Below are 6,000 nucleotides of genomic sequence, written 5' to 3'. Positions count from 1 at the left end.
ATAACTTCGATAAAGCGGGATTTTCAGGCGGCACAGGCCACTTCACCCAAGTCATCTGGAAAGAAAGCACGAAGCTCGGCATTGGAAGAGTTGAAAAACAGATGGAAATCCGTGGACATCCAATGAGGTGCGCGTTCATTGTTGGCAGATATCAGCCTGCTGGAAACTTTGCTGGTGCGTTCGCAGAAAACGTGCCGAAGGGAAACTTTGACCCAAGCTATTGCAACACTATTTCATCCAAAAGAAGGAAATATTACGACGCGAAAGGAAACCCTGTGATCGCTATTTCTCCACTTGCAGAGGTTGATGTCCCTGAGCAAACCAATGGAAAGTCTGCACATGCTCATTTCCATACCCATAAGCACAATACCAACCGGTTGAACGGCAAGAAAAAGAACTAAAACCTTTGACGGTTCCAAGCATTACTCATGTTATAATTAATTGCTGGTATGTAAATTAAAGTTGTACTTAATAAGAGTATATTCAAAGGTGTGAAAAGTTTCATTTCTGAAGCAATCACTTTTCTCATTTAATAACAGTAAATTAAACATTCTGGGATAGCTATCTCAAAAGCAAACAAAGCTTACTATCATCAGGAACATTTTTTCTTTATTTTTGTTGGGCGAGTGTAAGCCACGTGACTGCTGCAAACAACTGCCTACAAATAATAATCTGCTCATGCGCAATACTGCCCAATTGTGTTTTTCTTCAAATAACAGTCTGCTTGTGCTTTATTGAAACCACGCTCTTGTGTGATTGTCCTGTTTATACTAGGGGACGCATTATCCGTCTGGACGAACTCGGGCAAAGATTTGTTGTTCGTCTGGTTATTCGTCTTCAGTATAAAGACGGGCACTAGACGCATTATCCGTCTGGACGAACTATTTTCCGTTGTGCGTCGTTGAAGACGAATAAAGGAAGATAATTCGTCCAGAAGGATAATACGTCTTGTGCCCGTCTTTAAACTAGAGACAAATAACCAGACGAACAACAAGTATTTGGCCAAGTTAGTCCAGACGGATAATGCGTCCTCTAGAATAAAAACGGCCAATGGCCAATTGTGAAAAGCAAACTCGGTGATCGAATCGTAAAACAATTATTGAACTCGGTTATCACCAAATATCGTGATTTGCCTCTCAAATCTGCTCGCCACCGACAACGCCTCGTCCAATAATTTTTAATTGTTTGCACACTCGAACGACCATATCGATATTTATTTAAAGAACATCCAGCTGGCACCTTGAACAGCTCTATCTAGTCGGGGGTGGGGTGGGGTGGGGTGGGTTGCGGATTGTACCAACACCCTGAGTTTGAACCTGTATAACTCTATTTTAATTTTTAATCAAACGCCCTGAAACTTCACAGTTTTCTCAGACACTTTCCTGTAAAGGAATACAATGAGATCAATTATTATTGATTGACTTTGTGTTACCATTGCAACCTGTGTTCGTGAGGCAGTTTTTTCAGGAAAATCCCTTTTAAAATGAAGAAAAATCCCTTTTCTTTCCGTAACTGTTATGTTTTAGCAGATTTTAACTACTTTTCGTTCAATATCGGCATTTTTCTGAAGTTTTGTAAAATCCACAAATCCAAGATGGCGGATCTAAGATGGCCACAATTCGGCAATCTTGGCCTAATTACTATGCCATCTGACGTCACCACATCGCCTCAATTGGAATATCTTTGGACGTACTATCTATCCTAAGAGTCTCACTCTCATAGCCTTAATACTTGCGAAGTTATGGATAGAGGGGATCCCTCCACCTTCTACCCCCCACCCAAAAAAGAGCCTGTTCTAGATTAGGCTAAAGGCACTGTTTTTCAGAAGCGTACTAATACGACCTAATCTCGTACCCATATCTCAGTCGGTATTGGAATGTCAAAATGTGAGATCTGGTAAAGTTCGATACAAGTCTGTGTCTCAGGGGTTGGTTACCAGGATTAAGAATGTCCATTCTAGTCTGCTCTGTGATTGGTTCTTTCTTTCTGTGTTTGGTTTTCGGTCAGTTCGGGGAAGAAACAAAAACACGGAAACGTTTTCGCTCCGATGAAGATTGTCACGCGACGTTTGTATACATACATGCCGTTTGTGTGGGGAGAGAACAGTAAGAAATTGTAATTTTGGAAGACAACAGGGACTTTAGCCGAAGGGAGTTTGCAGTAACGTTCAAACGGCCTTGCCAAATTACAGAAGTTTCCAACACGATGGATATAAACCTGCTTACTTTTGGAGAAAAAAACGGAGGTAGGTCATATTTCATTTTTTTTTTGTATTTCTTGACAAATACTGATTTTCTTAAATGATTATTTATTAGTTAAGGCAAATTAACTTCCCCAAAATACCTTACCTTGAGTTCCTGAACACGCGCGCTGCATTTGCTAGCATATTATTAGTTTTTGTTTTCTGCTGAAAGACTATTTTTCCTCTATAAATTGAACGGAACTTTGAGTAACAGACTTCATAATATAATATTAGTCCTTTCAGGCCAGTGTGCTTATTCCTTCAAGATCCATACTTGTAAAATCTCTTCATAGACCTACTTTGGAGAAATTGATAGATTGTCCACACAATAATATTATTAATCTGCTGAGATCAATATTCCCCATCAATATTCTTTTCTTCAAGGTAGAGGAATTTCTCGATTATTTCATCATTAGTATGGAGTCCTTAAAGTACTAAACACAATCCATTTATTACTTCCATTGTTAATCCTGAGCAAATTCTCTGATACAAATAGTTATCACTGGCCTCAGTTTCTCCTTAATTTCTTGTTAATATGCCTTAACTTCTTCCACCTGATCTCCAGGAAGAAGCAAGTTCCTAAAGTTCCTATCTGTGAGTGATGTGAATATCTTCAAGGGCTAAAACAGCTGGACACAGCTCAACACATAACATAACGAAAGTCATTTCGGACAAGAGATGTCACAACAGCTGCATTTCTCACACAAAAGCCAAAACCAAAGTGGTTAATCAGAAATTTTTCCCCGCACAGATTTCTGGGGTATTTACACTTATCTGTCATAGTGGGTTGCATTTCTTCAACATTTGCACCAATATCATTACTGTTAAAGAAAAGTTTTGATGAGCAGGCTTCCCATCTCTTCCACTTTCTTGGAAAAAAACTTTCCATAGTTTGGGGAATACCAAAATGAATAACTTATTATAATTCCAACACAAGGAGAATCAACAACAATTCCCAAAGTCATTGTGGCAAATAATATTCATTGTCTGTCTTAAGAGAATGAGAATGAGCCAAAAGTCCATTTTTAGGAATTTGGGGAGTCGCAATGAGGTAGAACTGGTGATCCCCAAGCTTTCCATCCAAAAAGGCACACCCAACACCACACATGACGATAAAATAATAGACAGGCTTAATTTTTAACATTGGTGATGGTAAGTTCATCTGCTATGGGCGAAAATATTGAATCAAACTGGTCAACATTACTTTGTGTTAAGATAGAAGTGCCTTTGTAGTACTCCATAAATCTTTCATATTCAAACTTCGTGTGATTGTAGTTTGGTTGTTTTTCTGTTGTTGTTGTTGTCATTTCAACAATCTTAGCTGTAAGGAATTCTGCGGAAACTGTTCCTAGTTTGCTGTAATCTGAAGTTGTGTCCCCTGAACAAAGATGCAATTAATTAAGAAAAAACCGTAGTCATTCACTGGGATGATATTATTCTTTCCATTAGACTAAGACAATATAATTACCAGAAAATGGATAATGAGAAGACTGAATCAAAAGGGATTCTCAAGTAACTAAGCCCTTGACGCGTGGGGTGGTGGAAGGACAAACCATGAAAGAAGCTGCAATAATTACTTACAATGGGGTCCTGTATTTATTAGCTTTTAACCTTTAAGCCTCAGTGTCAACATACAACTTCTCCTTACTGGTCTCTACAAGTTCATTTTGGAGGTTGCTGAAATATCAAGAAATTTCACCACTGGTAATCTCATGACCTCTCCTTGATTGTGCATTGATATTATTAGGAGAAATTTTCATCCAAGACAGACACCGTTTTCAATTTTTTCCCCACCACTTTTCTGCAGTAGGTTTGTGCCTCAAAGTTTGATTAAATTTTGTTTTCTGGCTATGGAAGGCCGTGGTTATGGAATACTTAGGGATTCATAGTTATTGAAGATCAGCTTACTGTGAAAGTTGTTTTGCTGCAGAAATGGGTGATAGTTCACACAGACATGCAAACACAAAACAAATAGTGGAGATATATTTTTTAATTCGTTATCTATTTGTCTCCCATTTACTACTTTTATGAGCCCAAAAGACCCTCACACTTTCCAAATATTTTTTTTTTGCTGAAATCAAGGACCCCATAAGAGGTAGTGTCTACGCACCAAGATAGCTTTGGAGCTTGAGAACCTTCGATTCTTCAGTAGTGTATAATCCTCCATGCATGTACAAATAATACAACGCTCAACACAACAATTATTATTTAAGCAGCTCATTGTGCCTTGGAAATCAAATGGAGATAATGACCTTTGTTCTTCATATCAAGAGTGAAATATAATTAGACTTGTGTATTATGTGTTTCTAATTTTCGAGTCTGTGGACTCAAATGTGTAAAATTATAACCTTGTTAACTTATTGATTAAAGAAGCAGTAGTTGAGGGGGCAGTAGTTAGATATTTGGGCATATAGGCTCACTTTTGAAAATATCACTGAATTCATACCTGATTCAACAATGAACTCAAAAAACGTAAATCCTCGGTTTCTCAAAAACCTAAATTTTTATCCTCGGTTTTTCAAAAACCTAAATCCTCACTTTCATAAATGACACCCAACTGACCCCCAACTCACAAACAATCATCGATTAAATCCAACCAACTCATCAATCGCTGATTTGAATGATGAAGAAAAAAAACCGATTATAACCGGTTTCGAAAAATTATGTAATCTAATTTATATGAACAACCAATTTGATCACAATGATAAAACATATTTTATTCATCCAACATTTCAAAACTATGCAACATCTGCTGATGGCTATATTATCAATCGAAAAAGATTAGAACCCAGAAAAGGATACTTATCTGAAAATGGTTATTATATAATTTCTCCGGGGCCATACAATACATGCCCAGCACATCGGTTCGTCTATGAAGCCGTTAATCAAACAATAATTCCACCTGGAATGCAAGTTAATCATATTGATTCCAATCGTCAGAATAATTCTATTGAAAATCTGTCCTTAGTCACACCCTCAGAAAATATGAAACACATGCACAAAGCCAGAAAAGCCTTTTTTAACAGCTCATACTCTGAAGAAGAATTGCAAACAGTCAATAGATTAATGGAATTTCCACCAATGGAAGACAATGATTGTGAGTTTACACGCACAGAAAATAAGATTATCAATAAGATGTTTTACAGAATGTGTAACGATTTGGATGACATTAATTTTCCACTTTACAATGATTAATCATCAATGAATTCAAGGGTTGTTTGACTATGTTTGATGTATTTTTTGGGTCTCATACATTTACTGTAATTTTTTTACCTTAACTATTTAAAGCGATAATTATATAATACATTATTGTATGAGAGAAATGAAAAATCAAAAATCTGAAAATCAACTTTTGGATTCATCTACAAAAAAAATTATCTAATAATACTATGATTATTAATGGTAAAAAATATTATATTCACCCAATTTACAATGAATATGGTGCTTCAAAGTCTGGTAAAGTTTTTTTTTTCAGACAATGAATAAATTTTCTGGAACTAATAATCATACAGGGTATTTATCAGTTACTGTTAAATCAAATGATAATAAACAAAAAACAATGTAAGCACATAGATTTATTTATGAATGCTTTCATGGTGTAATACCAAATGGAATGGTAATTCACCATGTTAATGATATCAAAGATGATAACCGAATAAAGAATTTACAAATGATGACACAACAAGAAAATTGTTTGAAAACAGCAAAGAAAAGAGATTATGCATTTGCAGCAAATAATCACAAAAACCGGAGATGTG

This window comes from Pavona decussata, unplaced genomic scaffold, assembly GCF_977016875.1.
Source record: "Pavona decussata unplaced genomic scaffold, jaPavDecu1.1 SCAFFOLD_67, whole genome shotgun sequence".
Lineage (NCBI taxonomy): Eukaryota > Metazoa > Cnidaria > Anthozoa > Scleractinia > Agariciidae > Pavona > Pavona decussata.
This window is presented reverse-complemented; position numbering follows the sequence as displayed.